Source organism: Panthera onca, chromosome C2, assembly GCF_046562875.1.
Source record: "Panthera onca isolate mPanOnc1 chromosome C2, mPanOnc1 haplotype 2, whole genome shotgun sequence".
Taxonomy (NCBI): Eukaryota; Metazoa; Chordata; class Mammalia; order Carnivora; family Felidae; genus Panthera; species Panthera onca.
In genome coordinates this window covers 29,321,856-29,344,792 of record NC_138347.1, presented here as the reverse complement: position 1 = coordinate 29,344,792, position 22,937 = coordinate 29,321,856, and the positions used below count along the sequence as shown (strand labels likewise).

The following is a 22,937-nucleotide window of genomic DNA, read 5'->3' as shown; positions in this document are numbered from 1 at the left end:
AAACACGACATAAGTAGTGACTAGTCATCTATGTCTAATTTTGAATAAATATGCCCAAGAGACCTAAAACAAGTTTAGTAGTAATGTTCCTATTGTTTGAGATCCCAAAGGAACCACAAGAGCCTAACGTCTCTCCAGAGAGGCAGAGTGATCTTCCTAAACACGATGGAATTACTGAAGAAGCATAAGTCCATTCCTACATATCTTGACATCCTCTCAAGTGGACTTAAGGCTGAGTAATCTCCAGACCAGATTCCCTGACCTGGTTAAGGTAGGACAAGGAGACTCTGAGATTTGGAAATTAAGGGAAGTGAATAGTCTATGGACACCACCAGACACAGCAGATACCAATTGAAGAACTGATTAATTCACTCAACAGATATGTGTCAGATAGTATACTAGTTACCGAGCTACTATAGTGAACAAGAACGCCAGAGTCCCTGCACTCATAGGGCTTGAATTCTACAGAGAAAGACAAGTGTGGAAAACCCAATTAAAAGAAGAAAATAAATCATTGCAAAATATGTCCATATGCAATATCAAACCAAGAGGTGGATGACAAAAGAGTTGGGTGGGTGGGGGGACATCTGACTTGAACCACTTCTTCAAGTGATAATATTTAAGCTTAGATCCGAAAACAAGAAGAACTAGCTTTGCATACAATGGGGAGAGTCTCTTAGGAAATGAAACCAGAATTTTCGAGAACCCCGATATAAGGACGATCTTGGCATATAGAAGTAATTAAGAGCTATGAATCTCATTGGAGTGAAGCAGGAAGAAAGACTGATGTGATGTAACTGAAAGATAAGATATGAAACTATACAGAGCTATTATTGGTAATGGCATAGAAAGTGGGTTTTAGTCCAAGTACATTGAAAGAGTAGGAAGAGATATGAACTGATAAACACTTTAAGATATCACTTTGGTTTCTATGTGGCTAATAAAGTATTGGGAGTTAAGAATAAAATTAGGTAGACTAATGAGGCAGGATAACAGAGATGTTAAGAAAGAACCAAATTTGGCTAGACTATACATTAGAAATAAAAATCAGTGGGAAAATTCTACATATATTTGGAAACAAAATATTTTTAAATGAATGTTGGATTGGGTATTGTGAGAATACAGAGGAAGAATACAAAAATTATCATTAGCTTCTGCCTTAGTTATCTGAATGGTTAGTGGTGCCATTTTCTGGGACATGTTTTCTCTCAAGTATCCATATGCTGCTGTCAAAGGAGGCAAGGACCTTCAGAGGTAATATCTGGGTCAGACTCTAAAATGGAAAATTACTAGCTCTTTAGTATAGAAATGGTGTTTAGAGCTCAGAGAGTGTGTATGTGTATGAAGAGCAGAGAGATTAGAATGAAACCCAAGGAAATATCAATATTTAGTAGTAATGAGTAGAGGCCTGGAAACACATTTTCCTATTAACGGTTGGGAAATGTACCTTAGGATATTTGCAAGGGAGTGCCACAGATGAACCATGATATGTGCACTCAAAATGGTGGAAAATGAAGACATCAGAGTACTGATGAATTGTGAAGAAACAACAAATGCTATGGTCTAGGATGAATGTCAGTGAAGATGAAGAATCTTAGGCGTGAGTTAATGAGTTACGAGCAAATGAATTAGAAGAGGAATGAAGTCCAGTTGGTAGAACATTTGCCATTAAGATCTTGGTGGTACAAGCACTGGTGTGCAGAAGATAGATTTGACCATGAATTGGTAACTAAAGTGGAGGAAGGAAATGAAAAAGAAATGGAGATAAGGATGTCAAGATGACAAGTGAACAGGGCACTTTGATGATCCTTCCCTTTGGATGTTGAAGTCACTGAAAATGATACTAGGACTTAGCTGAAGTAGACTTTGAAAAAGGATGAAATAAAGCCTTAAATAAATGGCAACAGTGACCAAGAGATCTCTTTGTTATCAACAATACACAAAGAACATGACTAATATTTCCAAAGTGTTTTCGTTTCAAAGGAACAGTATGATTTGCAACAAGGAAAGAAATTAGCAATATGAAAGCTATAATGAAGAACAAGAACAACATCTGGCCATAAGGCATGTGGAGGGTGGGAAAAAAAAACAATGTCTATTTGTGAAGGCTACAGAGAAAGTTATCCTTTGGTGCCAACCAAGTTTTATTTTAAGAGAATTAAACAATTTAACAGTTTTAACAGTTTCCAGTAGCTTAGTATACTACATAAAATTAAGAGTTTACACAAAAGTATAAATCCCAACATCATATATCTCAAAATCTCCCAAACCAGGTAATTCCTTGTTTTTCTAAGTTTCTCCTTATACTACGAAAGTCACTTTGTCTTATTCAGTGAACAGTATTAGTGCACTAACACACACACACACACACACACACACACACACACTCAAATGTACACATCTTATTTAGCTGCAGATCTCATTTTGAAGCTACATTCAAAGTAAATAAATGATTCCATAATCTTCAAGCATGGAGATTTTGAGGAAATAGAGCATGGCTTTTTATAAAAGAAGTTAACCTGAGTACAAGAAAACAGTAAGAGTATCCAATGTTGGAAGCTGACTTAGCTGAGTCACCTGTGCCACCAGCAAGGCATCTAAAAGTAAAACAGTGCTGGCAGAGTCTTATAAAGGAAGTAGAAGCCACCTAACTGAGGTTCAGCTCTTAAATGCCTGGTCAAGATATAGCACCTAGATGGGACTTCACAGGTTCAAATTTTATAAAGATGAATACTTGTTAAATTAAAAGATCTATTTAAGGAGAAATAGGAAGATATACTGTCTATAGTATTGGATAGATGTAAAATGCTGTCTAGGAAAATAGCTTGCATCTTTGAATTGTTTCTTCTTTGACATAGTTAACTTAGAAATAAAAACCATGGGGTGCCTGAGTGGTTCAGTCAGTTAAGCATCCAACTTGGTTTCTGTTCGGGTCATGATCTCACAATTTTGTGAGCTCGAGACCCACATTGGGCTCTGTGCTAACAGTGAGGAGCCTGCTTGGAATTCTCTGTCTTCCTTGAGAAAAAGGAAGTGCCCTTCTCCCACTTGTGCTGTCTCTGTCTCTAAATAAATAAACAAACAGACAAACAATCAAACTTAAAAAAATAAAAACTATGAAATTAGAAAAAAAAAGCTATGGGATGAGCGTGGGTGTGTGCGTGCGTGTGTGTGTGAGTGCATGTGTGTATGCATTTGCCATAGATCTTCAGCCATCACACTATCTTCTAACTATGGAATTCAAACGAAACAAATACAGAGCAATTTACTTCAGGGCAAGCTACTATGAGTGAAAAAAATGAGAATTTGTTAAATCAATATAGAATGCCCTTGCTTTCCATAGTTCTGAGAGTGTATGGAAAAGTCCAAGTAATCAATCTCTCTGCTACATGCAGCCATCATGGCAGTCAAGAAATTCCACAAGACACTCTTTACGTGTGGATTTGGAAAAGAGAATAGAAAAAACTGTTTTGTTGTACTCAGTATTCTATGTACAACATACATTTTGTGCTACATGCTGGTGTTACATTGTGATTACCCATAACTCTATGTGAAAGAGGTAGTTTAATGAGCAATAGTCTTAAAGTTAATAAGCCTGACACTGGTTGGTTCAGTTACTAATTGGATAAATAACCTTGTACTAGTTATTTAACCTTTTCTAAGATAAATTGAAGACGCTGGATTCCTCCTACAGGTGACACTTATATTGATTTTAGTCAACTTATCCTGTTAAACAGTAAATTGTACAACACAGAACTTTTCTCTAGACTTTACAATTTCATAAGATCCCCTAAACTTGTCTTTCCCAACGTCAAGAAACACTGAGGAATAAAAATGGACTCCCTTCCAATTCAGCAGGAACTATCTGAACTAAATGAATTTATGTAGCACTACTCATTTTTTAAAAAATACATACAACCAATCAGCTGCATAAAGTTCTAAGTTCTTTAGAGGGCTTTGCTATGGAGTGTAGAGAAGATGGTCATCTACTGTCATTCCCATCTTCCAGCTGCCTTCAATATCTTGAAGTTTATTTACACTCAAAAATTAGAATCCTATCTGAGAGAGCTTACCTAAAAGAGAAATCAGGCTAATTTTTCAGTAAAAGTATTCTAGAATAATAAATGCATTTCTGCTCAAAGCACTGGGATTCTGGTAATGATCATTTTCCTAATGAGGCACAGGAATTGTGACTGTAAAAAGTTGGTGTATGATATCTGCCAAGTTCAAATGAGCTTCATTTTTATGGGCCTTCTACTAAGGTCAAGTATAATGACTCAAACTAGTGAACTTAAAAATTGTTTTAAAATGCTTGATGGAGACATTTCAAATGATGATCTGAGATTTATTTCTGTTACGTTTGCTGCATTCAATGTGCTACTAAGATTTAATCAGATTAATCAACTACCATAAACTGTGAAACAGACTGCTCCTTACAATCACCTTAAGAACTTTTAAACAGGTCAAACCTAGAAGACATGCTTTTAGTAATAATTTACTGGAGCGAATAAATTTTATTTAATTTAGTTGTTTTGAGATGTTTTTAACAAAGGAGACTTGGGAAATCAAGGCATAATCGTTTTAAAGAAACATTTTTGGGGGAGTTATTAAAATTATTAAAGATAATTTCAACTTATGAATCTGATGCCATTAATCATAAACTACAGAAAAAGTAATTGTAAAACTTCATGAGAAGTAATATTTTTATAAAGTTGTATTATTAATTTCAACTGGATACATTCCATCTTACTGGGAAATATTAAGAATATCATTCCTTGGCTAGCAAAGCCTTTATTCCCTGGAGGAACATCATGCTCCCTGCAGGTATAACGTTCAGCATATTTGTCAGATTTGTCTTCTGGTTTCCTGTAAGCAGTTTATGAATGATAAAGGAAAAGAAAACAAAAAGGTGCACTACATTTAAAACTTTGATCAAAAGAACGTTCTTTGAGTTTTAAAACACGACTGGCTTAGTTTTGTGAACTATTTTCACAAGTTGGAGATGGGGAGCAAATACAACACTTCATAATCTTATTTTCTTTTAATCCTGTTGTTCTTGAAAACTTTCAGGCAGCACCAATTTTGCAACTTTGCTTCTCCTTAACAGTTTATCTATCACTATTGTAACACTTTTCATCTGTTTCCACCACTGGACTATGCCTTTATTACTTAACATAATGTCCTATACATAACTGGTTGGTAAACATATTATTAGAATGGATAGTAGAAATTGGATTTTCAGTGGGATATCCTATTTCCCCCTATTCTGGTCTTCAATTTAAATCACTCAAGCTGTCTTTGCCATCCTAATCCTCATCAGAGGCATTGGTCCAAGTGACCTTGGTTTATAGTACTCAAACTAAAATTATTAATGACTTTATAGTGCTAGAAAGATTGTAGGATTATCCAACACAACCTTGAATGCACCATCCAAGCCTCACATAATCAAAAACATGTTTATTAGCTTTCAAAAGATACCCCCTTTTTAAACCTACATATCGTTTGTATACGTAAATAAAACAGTTCATCTCTCTACATTCTCATTATCCTGACATGAAGGACTTTCTTAAGAAAATGAGTTCCCAATTCTTTCTGAAATGCCCACTCAATTCTTCAGCAACCATCTATAGCAAAAAAAAAAAAAAAAAAAAAAAAAAAAATATATATATATATATATATATATACACACACATATATATATATACATATATGTATACACACATATATGTATATATATATATATATATATATATATATATATATATATGGTTTAAACGTGTTAGTTTCTTATTGCTGCTATCACAAATTAACACAAACTCAGTGGCTTAAAACAACATAAGTTTATTTTCTAATGGTTCTAGACGCCAGAAGTCCAAAACAAGTCTTCCTAGTGGGACTAAAATTAAGTCATCATCCAGGGCTATGTTACTTCTAGAGGCTCTTTTGGGAAAAACCATTCTAGAAGTTGAATGTATCTTTTGTCTCTATCCACAAAACTTACTACTCCAACCTCTCTTTCAGTCACTTCATCTTCTAATGATTTTGTCCTGCCTCTTATAGGGTCTCTGTGATTACACTGGACCTACACAAATAATGAAAGATAATCTCTGCATTTTAAGGTCAGATGATTAACAATTTTCATTTCACCTGCAACCTTAACCCCCCCCCTTGCTATGTAATACAACATATTCACAAATTCTGGGGATTAGGATGTAGATGTCATTGGGAAGACATTATTCATACCATACTCAGTAATTGGAAAAAGGTAAAATAAGGTATAATGCACTGCTCACTCTGGCAATGAAATTCTATATGATATAAAGATCTAGCACAAATTATTTTAAAAGGTTTTAGCTACTAGATTATTGATCAGTTTTAGTATATTCTAGAAAAATCTCATGTCCTTGATGTTAACCCATCACACACAAATAAATGGTCTTTTTAAAATTAAAAAGGAATATTCAAGGCTACCTGAGGAATAGAAAAGTAGAGCTGCTATACCTCAAGGGGCCTGATTTCTGCGTATCATAACCCTAGCAATACAGGCACACACATGCTAAATTCCTTTCGGACACAGTCTGGATACTATTTCCCCCATGCCTACCAAATGCCTTTATTCTCATCACTGTTTACATTCGGCCCTACTTTTTTTTAGAGCTTACCTTTATTAGCTTTTTCCCTTTGCTTCGCCTTATTTTTCTCCTCTGAACTGGATTTCCTTTCTTATGCATTCCATATGCTCACACACTTGATTACTCTCTGATCCACAGGATTCTCTCATTTTATGCATACACCCCTCCCTAACATACACACATAAGTTGCTCTGTCAGCCTCAGTTACCTAACCTTAATACACTCGGTAGTAACATCTCCTGCTCAGACTCTGTCTCCAGCCTGAAAACTTAGTATTTTTCATCTTGTAGCCTAACTTAAACTTCATAATTAAGCAAAGCCCCTATTTGATGGACTAGTAGGGTTTCTGCCCCTAAAAGTCTGGCTAATGCACAGAAACACATTTGGGAATACAAATTGACTTTTATGTATAGAAGCCAGATGTATTTCATGCCTACGTGAGCTTAGGGAAGCAAGTTCATCTCATATATCACAATAAACATCTGTTCCACTGAATTTCACTGCCGGATACTCATCACACTTAGGCAACAAAACACTTAAGGAAATAAAAGCTCTTTCCAATAATAATAATATTAAAAAGTACATCAGAAAGCTTTGTTAAAAAAAAGAAAAGAAAAAAGTCTTCCTCTAGCAGTTAAGTCTGAAGTAGGAACTACTAAAAACAATAAAATAATTATTGAAATATAGTTTCTGATAAGGAATCTCGGCCCTATAAAATTTAGAGAAAGTGATGGGTGAGTTTATATTTGAAAGGCTGCTTTCAACAGCAAAGAGTGTGTTCTGATATTTGAATATACTTTGGAAAACGCAAAAATTTAAAAGAACTAAAAGAAAACAATCGACATGGGCACGAACGTGCATATAGTTTCACAGATAGTTTTACAGTTTTACTTATAGCATGAATAAGTTCATACTACAGTTTTGTTAAAATGTCACACATATATAATTTCCTCCATGTTTTTTGCATTTGACTAGCAATACAGATGCTAATACATTTAGTATTCATTTGAGTCTCAGTGTTTCCTGCCAATGTACTTAGTCTTTTTTTTCTTATTTTTTAAATTTTTTAAATGTTTATTTATTATTTTTTGAGAAAGAGTGAAAGAGAAAGTGAGTGGGGGAGAGGCAGAGAGAGGGAGACACAGAATCCGTAGCAGGCTCCCGGCTCTGAGCTGTCAGCACAGAGCTTGATGCAGGGCTCAAACCCATGGGCCCTGAGATCTTGACCTGAGCTGAAATCAGAAGCTCAACCAACTGAGCCACCCAGGTCCCCTGTCCTTTTTTTCCTATTGGATCATTCATAATGATTTATTGGACTATTTATATGTCAAATATGTCAAGTGAATTGCAAATACTTTCTCCTGATTTGGCATTTTCTTTTTATATCCAGTGATGGTATCATTTGAAATATTAAAGTTTTTCACTTTAACAAAGTCCAATCCATCAGTCTTTATTAGTTTCTGTCTTTGGCTGGGTTATACTTTGGAAAGTTAATTTAGCCCTAATATTACAAATGACATTTGCCTATATATTTTTTTCTTTATATTTGGAGGCGTTTACTCAGTGCCTACTATGAAATTAATTGGGTGTATTATAACTTTTTACAACTATGAAGCACATAGCCAATTACTTGAACATCATTTTATGAATCTTTTATCATTTCCCCACTGATTTGAAAGACCATATTTATCATATATCAGATTTTAAGTTTATTGACATTATATAACACTATGTAGTTGTGAAATTATGCAAATTCAAGCATAACAACCAGTTTACTTCTTCACCATTATCCCCTGAAGGGATGGATAGAGGAACTGCTTTCTTATGGTTTCAGTGTATAACATAACATTGTTTAAATGACATTCTAGCAACTCAGAAACTTTAATTTCTGGTTCTGAAATGTGTTTCACCTTGACAAATCTGTCCTGCAATTTGCCTGTGAGGGTAGAGACTGAATTTTGTGATAGTTACATTCCTATTACTTAAAACTGTGTCAGGTACTGAGTAGGTGCTCAAAAATATCTGTTTAATGATTACATTGATGGATGTCTGGTTTTCCATTGCAGTGGTGCTACCTACCACACTCTGAATAATTTTAACTAGCTTTTCTCTGTCAAAAATCAAACATTCATCACAATTTTGCATGTGCTCATATACATGCACATGCACCCTTTACAGAGACACATTGCTTTCCAAATATCAACAAAGAATATAAGATATTTGTTAGTTCTAAAGGTCTAGTCACAAAGAAAATAACAATATAAAACCATAAATGTGAGACAGGAATATGGGAGGTCAAATTACTAAATGAAAATTTCTCCTTTTTTAATTTGTTGCTAATGAGGTGAAAAAGTAATGAATGTAAAAAAATAAAAGTACACAATATATGGGGCACCTGGGTGGCTCAGTCGGTTGGGTGTCCGACTTCGGCTCAGGTCATCATCTTGTGGTTTGTGGGTTCGAGCCCTGCATGTGGCTCTGTCCTAACAGCTCAGAGCTTGGAGACTGCTTCTGATTCTGTGTCTCCTCCTCTCTCTGTCCCTCCCATGTTCATGCTCTGTCTCTCAATAATAAATAAATGTTTATTTTTTTTAAAAAAGTACACAATATATGTATATATCACATGCACTCAGTTTCATGATGGATATATATATATATATATACAGATAAGTATGGATATTTGTGCTAAATAACATGCTATCCATTTTATATTTATAGTACACATAATGTACATACCTGCACAACAAATTTGAATGATTTTCATAAAATTTCAATTCTATTAATTTCCTCAGCTAACAACCGAAGAGCATTTAAATCAAAATCAACTCATTTGGAAGTTTTTTTTAACCAATATCTCCCATTTATTCTCATTTTTATGGCTCCTTATGTTGCCATTTTGTGTCCATTTTGCCATAATTGATACATATTTGAAAGAGTCACCCTAAGGAATTGACCCTTTGGATAAGATCTCTAAAACTGAATTTGCATCAATTATATGTGTGTACACAAATACTTAAAATAGAAAGGTCAAATGTAAAAATATGTATACATATGTGAAAAATAATTTAACTCAGATATTTTATGTTATCTATGCATTTAGTTCTGTTAATAAAATCGGTATTTTATACATCTTGGTAGTAAACCTGTTTGTTTTAAGGCAGTTGCTTCCATCTGAACTACCACATTGTTATAACACACTGAGAATTTGATACTTCACCACAGCACACAAAGAGTAATAAAAAAATTAAAATTAAATAAATGAGTTGCCAGAAAATATATTTTTTGATGGATCAAATAATTTAAATTTGTCAGTCAGTGGGACAGCAAGGTGATAACAGATGAAAACCAAAGTTCTCAAGGCCAGTGAATAACAATAATGATGCTGTATTCTGAGCATCAATCACCATTACCACAAATCTCTGATACCCACACTGCCAAATATTTCACATACAACCTTAATAGTGATTAATAGATGTGCCAAAATAGTGAAACTGGAATGAGACTTTGTAGAAAAAGTGATGTTCAAAAGCATTTGACAATTCATCATTTCTACCTCTGGAAAGACTGCTTTTGTCAATGTTTCCTACACAGATCTTGATTTTATTTACCTAATATTTAGCAAATATAGCTTTAGTGAAAATGTTAAGATTTACAGAATACAGTGTGTGAAATTATTGAGTGATTATAAAAGAAATCTACAACAAATCCCAACTACACAAATTTGCCAACAGTGGCAGGAAAAGGTAACTTACAGCGTCATCTTCTTTCCCATAATCCTCAGCAGCACTGCCCATTCTTCTCTTTAGATAATTGATGTACATCATCTAAAGTCCTGTGTACCTGCCACCTCAGCACACACCCTCTATCCTTGCCTTCCAATCAGACTATGTCTTAAAAGCCTTTCTATGTAGGAGTTCTAGAGCCACCACTAAAAATACATACTTGTTGCCAGTATTGAAATGGCTCCCTTTGAAAATTCAGAACTCACTGTACTGAAAAAAAGAATCTAATTTGCAAAAATTGCTTTAGAATAAATAAACTTTAAAAAGGGGTGGGGGCGGGCTCCTGGGTGGCTCAGTCAGTTAAACATCTGACTTCAGCTCAGGTCGTGATCTCCGAGTTCCTGAGCTCCAGCTTTGGGCTCCGCCCTGACAATGCATGTGAAGTCTGTGTGGGATTCTCTCTCTCTGTCTCTGTCTCTCTCTCTCTCTGCCCCTCACTCACTCGCGCTCTCCCTTTCTCAAAAATAAACATATAAATGTAAAAAATTGTTTTAGAATACTGTGAACTCTGTGAAATAAATTGTGCTGGAATTAGACAACTTTCTTCATTTCAGCCTTCTCATCCGTTTTCTCATATTTTCCTTATAGTCACAGCTAATAGTAATACATTCATTGTTAGATTTCACTAATTGATTATTGCACAAAATAAATAGTTTCAACCATATTTCTGATGCTTCTACTGCTCTCGTTCTAGGGAATCCTGTATTTTTTAATAAGTTATCTTTTGATTAAAAAATTCCTGACTTTCATTCGTGAAAAAGCCATCATTTCTTCTTATAAGCATAATAATGGCAAACATACACTAAATCTTGTGATCAACCTAGAGAAAAACTTAATCATATTATTTTCATATCAGTTAATAAGAAGAACTATGTCATTTACTGTCCTCAGATCTAGTGCTATGGATAAGTTTTCAACCCAGAGGCAGTTGGTTTTATGAGCAAAAAGAGGAAGACAACCAGCAGTCTTATGCCCACACTGAGACATGTCCACACACACTTGCTTCCACAGCCAAAGTAATGCCATATGTCCTCAGTGATGTGGGTGGGCAAAAGTAACAGTTGGCCTGCTAGAGACAGCCATATGTACCGGCAGCCTATCACACCATCCTTTTTACTTATGGTTGCTGAAAGCTTAGTTGAAGCTCTTGCCCTCATGAATAGCATGGCTGGAGAAGATGCTTCCACAGTAGAAAAATACCACTTATTGTGCAATTACTCTATTCTGGACATGAAAGTAAAAAAATATGCTTGTACATTACTCTCCTTATCATCATCTACTTAAACATCAACAGAGTTCCTTCACCCAGTCTCACCTTCCCACACTAAAATGTTTTACATTTATGTGAAAAGGGACAAATGTGCAGTTTTTTATCAAAAATGATCATTTGTAATCATCCCTGTTTAATTCAATGTTCCACCAACCTCTATTTGTAGCTAGATATTCATAAAACTATATTGCTGGACATTGAAAATATTTTAAAAAAAGAAAAATATGTAAAAACTTAAGAGTATTCAAATTAGTTCTGGAAAGCAAGGAGATAGCAATAAGCAAAACTGCATCAGACACACATTACTGTTTACAAGGTAAAAGAGAAACATGGGTTTTAAATTTTTGTAACAGCTTTGTACCTTAACAGGCTTTCTCTTGAATCTCCATAAGTGCAAAGAAAATTCAGCTATTGTACTGGTAAAAAAATTTATTGTTTTAAGGTCATTCTTAACACTGATCAGATAAGATAATTTACTTTTTCTCTTAATGGCTTCTTTTTGACAAATGAGAGAGCTTTTAGGAAGGACAATGCTCCCTGCACAACAACCAGTAAAGCATGTCACATTCATTTACAACATAATTTTAAGAAAAATGAAGGACAAACTCTTGAGACAGTAAGAATTCATTTGCATTAAATTAATGTGAGCAGGGCACTTCATGCTCCCTTTGGCAACAGTGGGATAGGGGAACAAATGAATCCACCTTGTATAACAGTTCTCCCTTGGATTACAGAAGATTTGTAAAGTTGACATGACCATCATTAAATTTCCCCTGGAAGTCTACAATTATTGTGTAGAACTCATGAGATTAAATATTCACAATGAATATTTGTGAAGAGTGCCAATTATTATGGAAATAGTATCTGACATCCCTAGAGTATGTCCTGAAAAATTTTTAAAGAGCACCAAGCTTTCTGTGGTTTCTTACATTGATTTGGCTTTGTAAACAAGGGCTAACTTCATAAAGAAGAACTATCAGATATTGCTCTATGTAATTTAAACTTAAGTCATCCAGATGTTGGCCCTGACAGATAATAGGTATAATTAATATTTTTGACCCTAGAAGTGCAGATGATTTCACTTATACTTACCTAAAATTACACCTAATAAATGTAAGGGATCAGCATCTGTTGTTGGAAAATTACCAATCAACATCTTCTAAAAGATCTAAAAACCCCCAAATTTATAATTTCCCCACAAGGAAGCAAGCACATTAATTTCAGAGCCTCAAAGCACACAGATATTACTACTATACGTGGTAGGCTGAATAATGGTCCCCAACGATACTCTCTTCCTAAATCCCACACTCTGTGGATGTATTACCTTACATAATCAAAGGGACTTTGCAAACATGATTGAGTTAAGAATACTGAGATGGAGATCCTGGATCATCCAGGTGAGCCCAGGGTAATCTCAAGAGTCCTTGAAGGAAAGATGGAGGAGTTAGAGGAAGAGGCAATGTAGAGACAGATAGGATAGGAACAATGCACTTTGAAAATGGAGGAAGGGGCCATATGCCAATGAATTCAGATGGCCACTAGAAGCAAGAAAAGGCAAGAAAATGCATTCTCCCCTCAGAGCCTCCAGAAGGAATCAGCTTCGTAGACATATTGACTCTAGCCCAGTGAAACTGCTTTGAGAATTCTGAACTCCAAAACTGTAAGGCAATAAGTTTTTTTAAGCCATTAAGTTTGTGGTAATTTGTTAGAGCAGCTCTAGGAAACTAATATACCATTATAATGAGCAAAGGAAAGCAGATGAAACAGTGATGAACTTGAGAGATCCTAGGGGGAAAAAATAGGGAGCATTAAACTTAATAACTGGATTTATCTTGGTAACTATTTACTTGTTTACCCCTGAGCCACATTATTAATTTGATCATAACCATTCAATCAATATGAATCAACCAGTATGTCTAATTTAGAGATGAAAAGATTCTATTTACTCTTCCTCTAACCCCATGCAGAAAGCCTTGAGCAACCTTATATCTGATAGAGGGCATATCTTCATGTAAGAATCTTCCTGTTTAGCAGAGAAGTTATATCTGAAATTAAGTCCTATTAAGCCAATCTGCAGACAGTATATACAATATTCAAGTATTACCCTTTAAGAACACCATTAGGACTGAGTTTATGATGCTATCTTCACCAACAGAATCAAAGTTAATTTGAAAGATTCTCAAAGCAATAGTAAAAACTTGTGTCCATTCTTTCCTCTTGTTAAAAATAAATTATGGGGAGGGGGGCGCCTGGGTGGCTCAGTTGATTGAGCATCCGGCTTTGGCTCAGGTCATGATCTCACAGTTTATGGGTTCGAGCCCTACATCGGGCTCTATGCTGACAGCTGCTTCGAATTCTGTGTCTCCCTCTCTCTCTGCTCCTCCCCCGCTCATGCTCGCTCTCTCTCTCTCTCTCTCTCTCTCTCCTTCAAAAATAAATAAAAACATTAAAAAAATAAAATAAAATAAATTATTGGCCAACTCTCCATTTTGTTTATGCTAATTGGATTAAGTCTAGACATAAATTTTACTACCACAAACAGGAAATCATTTAAATAGAAAATTCTCACCTATTGCTGACAAAATGACAGTATAAAACTGTCAAGAGTTGGAAGGAATAAGTTTAGCAAGATAAACGTGTCCCTTTCCTTATCAAAACTTGTCCTGAGACCTGGCTTGCTTCTTTTCTGATGCTTAAGCACAATAAAAATTACAAGAACACTCCTACTTTTCTAGTGTTTAATCAGAAGAGAAGCAGGAAATGGGAATGTTTTGTCCAAGATTGACACGGAATTTGAGGAAGTACGTTAAAAAATTGGAAAAAAATATGTAGACTATCTCCATAGTAGTATATGGAAGGACAAAAAAAAGTATATGGAAGGACTTGTCTACCATGTATTACATCCTTTACGTAAGTGATTTTATCAAATTTCTTTAATGTACTAACTCTTCAAAACAAGCATTTTATAGATAAAGAAAAGATCACAAAAAAGGATCTTGATCAATGCCACACAGCTATTAAAAGGTAGAACTACGGTGAATATAACAGCAAGAATAAAATAACAGTCTTACCCTACTTGGAACTGGACCCACACTAAAATGCAAAACATGGATAAAGAACGAATAAGTTAGATACTAGTAATCTCATTTCACAGAAGAAGCATCTGAGGTGAATAGAGGCTACACCATTTGTTTCAAGTTCATACCACTAGCAAGAGGCAATTTCAAATCCAGATCTGCATGACACTTTATTACTCCAATATGCAGGTGCATTATTTCCAGGATTAACTGTGATAATTCTTGCTAACCCTAAATGAGTGTCTGACAGTAAGTGCTCTACAATTTATCCTTATTCTTATTTAGTGTGAGAATTATTAAACTTCTTCACCCGTCTTTTTCAGTCTCACTACTCATCCATATTACAGTTTTCCAGGAAAAATAAAGTTCAACATATGCATCTTTTTTGGATGCAAATTTTGGAGCTCAAGTAATACATCACCACTAAACTGCTAGTATAAGTTTGGAATGAAAAAAAGGAAAGTTTTCATTGAGTAAAAAATAATTGGATTGTTCATTCCTTTATCTATAGTATAGCTCATTAAATGTATATTTGTATTAAAAAACATAATTTCCTATAACTCTTCCTATGCTTAAGTAATACATTTAAAGAACTGATTCAACAAATCAGAATAATTCATGAATTATATTAGGCAAAATTTTTGTTCAGTGACTTCTGCTTTTTCTTTCCTACATGTAGCCCATCTTAAGAATTTGTCTTAAAGCCCATAAATTTGTCTTAAAGTCAACCTTCTAGCCTTCTCCCAGTTCCTCTACTTTTTCTTAGTTTCTCTTAAGTAGTGAATAAAATGTGTTTATCCAAAGTTACCTTGGCATTGGAACAATGCAGTGAAAACTGTGGTTGTCAATCATGTCCGCTGTTCATACATCTCCATATTTTTCTGCACTAAATCTCCTCTAATACTCTCTATGCTGTCAGTGTCACCATAAAAGGAGATAAGGCATGAATCTCATAATGTAAAACTTAAAATGCTTAGTCCTCTTAATAGCCCATGCTTACTCTGAACTACTCATGTTAAAATGAGCAACTAAGAGAACATGGCACTTTTATTTATTTTGATTAATTAATTTTTTTTGGAGAGGGAGAGAGAGAGCACGCAAGTGAGGGACAAAGGGGAGGGAAGGACAGAATCCCAAGAAACCACTCTCAGAACCCAGACACAGGGCTCAATCTCACCACCATGATGGAGATCAAGACCTGAGCCAAAATCAAGAGCCAAATACTTAACTAACTGAGCCACTCAGGCGCCCCCAACAGGACACTTTTAGAAAAGCAGAGTCCAAAATTCAATTCATATCTCTGCCAATTTTTATCCAAGAAAGCATGACCCTATGGACAGCCTATGTTTGAAAAAAAAAAAAAAAAAGAAATCATTTGCATCAATGAATGTTCATGATACTTCTGTAGTAAGAATCATTGCTGTTCCACTTGCTCCCCCTCAGCACTACTATTCTCACGTACATGGGTCAGACAACATCCAGGGTTAATCAGTGACTCTACCAAAAGGATTTTTTGGGGCAGTGTGGGGTGGGAGTTTTTGTCACTAAAGCTGTCTCAGACTGTGCACAGGGTTGTCTGGAAATTCGAGGGCAACAATGTACCCAGTCTCTGAAGCAGCCCTTAATGATGCAAATCACTCTTGTTGAGGAATGTCTGCATATAAATATTTCTAGATAAAGATGTAACATGGTCCCCATTCCTTCATAAGGGAGAATATGACATACCTTTTTTTTCTTATCCTCCTCTCTCTCTCCTTCCTCCCAGCTGACAGTCTGAATAACTGCACAGGAATAAGGCTTTAGTCAGCATTCTCAAGAAGACTTATTCTCTGAGATGGTAAACAATGATGAGCTTCACTCACACCCTGTTTGAGCTACTTTATAGGATCTGAGAGACAATTATGAGACTCCAGAAAAACCATTGTAAGCCGCCCTTTTAATACCAACACCTGCAAGGAATTGGTTGGATGGTCAAGAACCAAAGAACCTATTATCTTGGTTCATTCGAGAATACACCATGAGTGTGCCTGTGATCCTGTGATCAGATGCAAAGTTGTACATCATATACTTAGTCCCCATACATAACGATTTTTGTTAGGTCTATCAGAGGAAAAAAATAGTTTCAAAGTGTTTTTGAGACTCCAAGAAGTTTCCTCTATAGTATTTATTTCTCTTGCTCACCTTTTTCCCATACCCCAAAAGGTTCTACTAAACATGTATACACACACAAATGTATCATTCCCCCAAAACTCACATACTGTCTTTGTAACTCAAATGGCTTTTTAAGAGCCTAAGTATAGCAGAATGTTACTACTTAAGAATGAAAATGGATAAAAAAACTGAAACAAATAAAAAAAAATTTCTCTCTCTCAAAGGTTAAAATGAGGTTTACTTTAAATTAGCCTATATCAGACAAAGTACTCATGGAATATATAAAACTTGGATTCATTTTTACAAATGTGGTTACATATCAAAAATAAAATTGTTCAGTTTCTAACTTCTTCTTCCCCCATATTCTATACAGGCATACATAACCTGTTAATGTTCAAGGAATCTAAAAACAAGTCCTTGTGAAGTCTGGCAGTTTACTCTGAAAGCCAGTTTTAGCTGTGTTTCAAGTTCACACTAAGCAATTTTAAAATGCATCTAAATGTGGACTATCTTCTATCTTGATTATAAGACATAAATTATTCCAACAGTACTCTTAGTAAATATTGAGTCTGTGTTTCAAATCCACTCTTATAAAGGAGGACACAAGGTCAGCTGTTAAGGAGTTTAGGAGTGATTTGAAGATGAGGAGCAGATGAGTATAACTCTATACAATTACATTTTCTTGTATGTAAAAAAAAAACCCCAGTTTTAATAAATAATCAGAAAAAAAAGCAATACTTTAGGTATTTTTACATAAGGCATATTCATATATCACTATTGTCATAGTTTCAACTAAAAGCAGCAATGCACGTTTTGGGAAAAGAATTGAATGTGAAGTTAATTAGCCTAGGCTTACAGTTCTACTTTATAACAAAAAGATTGTAGACATTTAGGGAAATTAATCCCTCTATGTCATACGCTTTTCACCTGAAAAGTAGAAATAATATTACTGATCTTTCTAAACTTCTGTAAGAAATTAGAAATGGAAGAGATGAGGAAGAATAGGACTCATGGTAGCAGACAAGATGGATTCATTGAATCCAAATTGATATTAAAGGTAGAAAAAAAGTAAAATATTTCACCTTAATTGATAAAACTGTAGCTGCATTGAGAAATTCAAATATCTCAATTTGAAAAAACAGTAAGCTCTCTTAAGCATAAAATAATACTAGACCCTTGCAGAGAATTTAGTAAATATTTGAAAATTATATAGATTTCATCCCCTAATTTGGGTTCTGAAATTTATTTGCTAAATTCATAATGTATATACTTCACTACTATTAAAATGCATGGTAGCCCATATGACTAATTGTATGACCACCAATTTTTACTGAAAAATATCCAGCAAGGTTCATGAAGTAAGTATTGGATCCAAAAACAAAAATAGCAACCCTGACCACCTAAAAGGCAAACATAAAAAAATTAAAAATTAAAAAAAAAGTCTTATGACCATGATGATTAAAAGTTAGTGCTATTAGCAAGAAAGCAACTTCTAAACTAAATAAACTCATAATACACCTTAGTAATCTTTCCTCCCACACCAGAAAGAAAAAGAAAAAGAGAAAGAAAAAGAAAGAGAAGAAAAGATGAGAAAAGAAAAGAAAAGAGAAAAGACAGGGAGAAAGAGAGAACTGAAGTAAGAAAGAAAATGTGAAAAAATTAAACTAAGGAAGTTCTGTGGGAAATGTCCACAATTTCATTCCCAGAATTTCTTCCATCCCTTTCCCCAAAGTCCTTTCAGGAAAATAAAGTTGTTCTCCTCTTAATGTGAACTCATCACTTTTTCCATAGCATTTTCAAAATAATAAATATACTTCCTGTCAGTCAGACACTTAAAAGTCGTGCTGTTAAAGAACTACTGGTAATAATTTTGGAACAATATGGTAATAATATGGTAATAATTTTGGAACAAAGCTGAAGAGGAAATGAATCAACATGGCTTTTAAGCTAAATTGCCATCAATTCCAGAGCCTGTCTAGAGAGCCTGAAGTTCTCTGCCTTTTAATAAGCTTATGGAGAGTACTGAGCAAAAGAACCACCAGTTCCTCATAGTGTTACCCTCTGGTAAATCAGGGTGAGAGCAATACTGCTCCCCACTTAGAGAGCAAGGTTATCCTGTCCCAGCACATACTAGGACTCCTTACTTCCACACCTTTCCAATCCTTTGACTGGACTTGGAAAATTGGGCATGAGCCAAGGAGAAGGAGGGACAGAAGGACAAAATAGGCAGCCAGAAAAACAAATGACTGTCTAGAAAGCTTATATATAAAACACATATAACGCATGCATTTGAGGACATTTCCTAAAATCCAGTCACTTCAGCTGAATTCCATCAGAATCCCCTCATCCTTGCTGTGAGGATCGCAACTGCCCACCGCCCACCCACCCCCAGCCTTTGCAGCCACGCCAAAATCAGTCTGTCATGACTTTGGATAAATTGTAAAGCCAGCAGTGTTTGGGGAGCTGAGCAAGCTCGCCAATTCAAAGCCTTTAGTTCGAGACCCCTCAGTACATCTCTCGGTTTAACTCACCTGGAGTCAGGTCTAGACGGCAGCCTCCGCCCAGGGCGACTGGGAAGCAGCCCTGGGAAGCTCAGCAAAGTCCGCCTGAATAATGGAAGCAGTGCAGCTGAGCAGCCCCCCACCCCCCCGGACCTGCTGCTCTAGCTGCTCCCAGATTTCTTCCACTCCCCACCCGGAGCCGTCCTTCCTTTCTCCTCCTCCTCCCAGCCTGCCGCTACTGCACTCCCTCTTCCTGGCGGCGGCGCAGAGAGGAGTCCTCCCAGCCTCCTTCCTCAGGCGCACGAGCTGTCCGTGGTGCTAAAGAAGTGGCTCCGGGCTCTACAGGGCCGGCAGTGCACACAAGCCTTCTTCTGTGACACCGGAGTCCCAGGAGCAGTGCCACGGATTTGCCTCGTGAGGTCACCGGAGAAATGGGCTGGAAGAGGTGACCAGCTGTACCCGCTAGTATCTAACATTCCCTTGCCGGTTTAAATAATCAATAACCTCAGACTTCTTCCTAAACATCTCCAGTAATTCACAAGTGCTAAAAAGTAAAAGATTTGAGAACATATCTGTATTAACATTATTCTCTATACAGAGACAATAATTTGGCTGGATTCTAAGACTGACAAGTCCAAGAAGTGGTATAACGTTCAGTGTAATTATTTTAATATATTTGGGGGTACTTGGGGCTCTCTAATCCAAACAAGCAATCACCTAGGCACATCGATTCTTAAGGGAAGTCAAAGGATACTTATTAAATGACAGGCTCTTTGTTTAATAGCCTCCCTTTTCAGCTCAATCTTTACCACAATTCAATGAAGCAGTATTATCAGCTCTACTTTGTATTTTAAAAAATTAGAGACAGAGTAACTTGCTCAAGGTCACAGAGATTCTGTTTCTAAACCTAAATAATAACTGAAATCAGTATGTCCACAATCCATACCCCATGTACAATGTCTTGCAGCATCTCAGGTAATACTGTGCAAGCGAACCAATAAAGATAATGGAACTACTAACAAATACACACCAGGAGCCTAATGAATACCTTGAATCACAGTGGGACTTGTGAATAGTCAAATACTCCAAATAACAACAGCAAAGATGCATCTTAACCAAGTGATTACTTACAACAACAGTCAGAATTAGAAAACGTAAATAATGTTCAAAATCTTCAGAATCAATTATCAGTCACATGTGAGTTGAATTTCCCGCCCTAAAAAAAAAGAGGCCAGATACTGGCTCTTCCAAGAACCTGAAATGGTCATGGTCTTTTTGCAATGGAACAAGGCCTAGTAAACCAACAACACACGTTTCCCATTTAGAATATGCAATTACTATTTAATATTTTTAAACTATCAGTAGTCATCCATTTCAACTAACTTTACATGAAAAATTCATTACCCATTCAAGCTTCCAGTATATGAGATAGCATTGGAAGTTAAATTTACTTGAACCTATAGAAATATAGAAAGTTAATAAAGTAAGTAATTCAATTGACTTCTTTACTAATATGTCATGATGTATATCCTCCTCAGGCAACGAATTAGAATTCCTCCTACAGTATGAAATACTATAATATGAGTTCTATATTTTTCTTTGTAGAGATAGAAGTATTAAGAAGTATAGTCAGATTTCTTATAGCCAAATCTATCCTGATTATTCATACTATGCTCCATTCTTCTTATTTTCTTCTTATTTTCGAGGAAATATTCTTCTTATTTTCAAGGAAATGTATGTGATAAAAGATAGATCATTGGTTCTTAGGAGGTGAACAATCTTCTCTCAATTTTGTTTTTAATTTTTTTAATGTTTACTTAATGTTTTTAATGTTTACTTAGTTTTGAGACAGTGAGAGACAGAGCACAAGTGGTAGAGTGGCAGAGAGAGACTGAGACAGAATCCAAAGTAGGCTCCAGGTTCCAGCTGTCAGCATAGAGCCTGACTTAGGGTTCAGAGCCAAGAACTGCCAGATCGTGACCTGAGCCAGTCTACACTTAACCAACTGAGCCACCCAGACGCCCCCAGGAGGCAAGCAATCTTTAAGCAACTATGTCAACACCAACCACTAACTAAATAAGAATAAATTTTGCTCAGGGGCACCTGGGTAGCTCATTCTGTTAAGCATCTGACTTTGCCTCAGGTCATGGTCTCACAGGGTGGATTCAAGCCCCAGCCCCATCCGGCTCTGTGCTGACAGCTCACAGCCTGGAGCCTGCTTCAGATTCTGTGTCTCCCTCTCTCTCTGCCCCTCCCCCACTCACTCTCTGTCACTCTCTCAAAAATAAATAAACATTAAAAAATAATTTTTAAAAATTTTAAAAAGAATAAATTTTGCTCATAGTCATAAAAGACTATGATCAAGGTATGACTAACTGCATTCTACTTTATTAATTTTACTACTCTTTCTAATTGAACATACAAATATGTACATATATTTTTATCCTACCTAAATATTGATATCGGTCGGCATAAAATCATATCTATCCTTCAATACTCAGTGTACATGTACCCATAAATTTCTCTGATTTGCCTTGCAAATATATTTTCTTCCTTTGAATGTTAACAACATGCTATTTGTTGTTTCTTTGCAATGCTTACACTCAGTTTTTTTTTAAGTTCTGTCCAACTACAAACTGTCCTAACAATCACACTATATAGATAAAAGAACGTTTTTATACAATGTGTTGAACGAACAGATTCATGCTAAATTTTCATATATTTATAAAAGTGTAATTATTTCTCCTTAAAATTTGATGGGTATATGTTTCATCTATTCAACTAGACAATAAGATTCTAAAGGAGAAGGATTTTGTCTGAATGTTATGTTTTTCATACATTATCAATCTAGAGTTCTGCACCAGAGATGGGAGTAAAGTATTTGGTTAAACTTGATTTATTTTTTCCTTCAATTTATTCAAAAAATATGTGCAAACCTTGTGCAAAATGTGCAGTGTATAATTGTGTTCAAACTTGATATGGTCCTTGACTTTATGGAATTTACAGTCTAACAATAGAATAACACATTTATGCATTCTTACTGAATAAATGGAAAGTCTATCTGAACTTCTTGGCCAAGGCCATAACATGAAAGCAAAAAGGCTGCCTGCCTGAAAACACTAAAAGGAACTCTCAAGAGGATCTCTCTGTTGAAATAGTACATCTCATTATGGAAATAACGAGAACAATTAGTAACTGTGCAAACGACAGCACACATGCATCTTTGTGGTTTCTGACCTTTCAGCTTCCTCAAAGGCAAGACCACAAACCTTTCAACACCGTGAATAGTATTAATCTTAGCAGAGAGTGTAACATTTTCACATACTTTATTCTATTTTTCCTTAAAGTGATTTTAATTTTTAGCTGACTTTATGGATTTTGTAGTGAAAATGTTTGTGCCAAATAACTCTCCAGTGAAGTCTTCTTACCATGAACCAATCTCATACTCTAGTTCATTTCTGGAATGTCTGTTTGCCTTTAGTTTATGATAAAATCCCTTATCTACTTTTACTGGGAACCATCAC

General features: G+C 35.5%; 1 protein-coding gene across 1 annotated transcript in view; it reads right to left on the bottom strand.

Moving 5' to 3' along the window:
• The window catches only part of ROBO2 (roundabout guidance receptor 2), a 1,697,359-nt gene extending 1,677,627 nt beyond the window's left edge, over positions 1–19,732 (bottom strand). Inside the window, exon 1 of the mRNA XM_060640255.3 lies at positions 19,444–19,732. The gene's annotated coding sequence lies outside the window, so the exon portion shown is untranslated. The remainder of the gene's footprint in view (positions 1–19,443) is intronic.
• Positions 19,733–22,937: the final 3,205 nt, after the last annotated feature.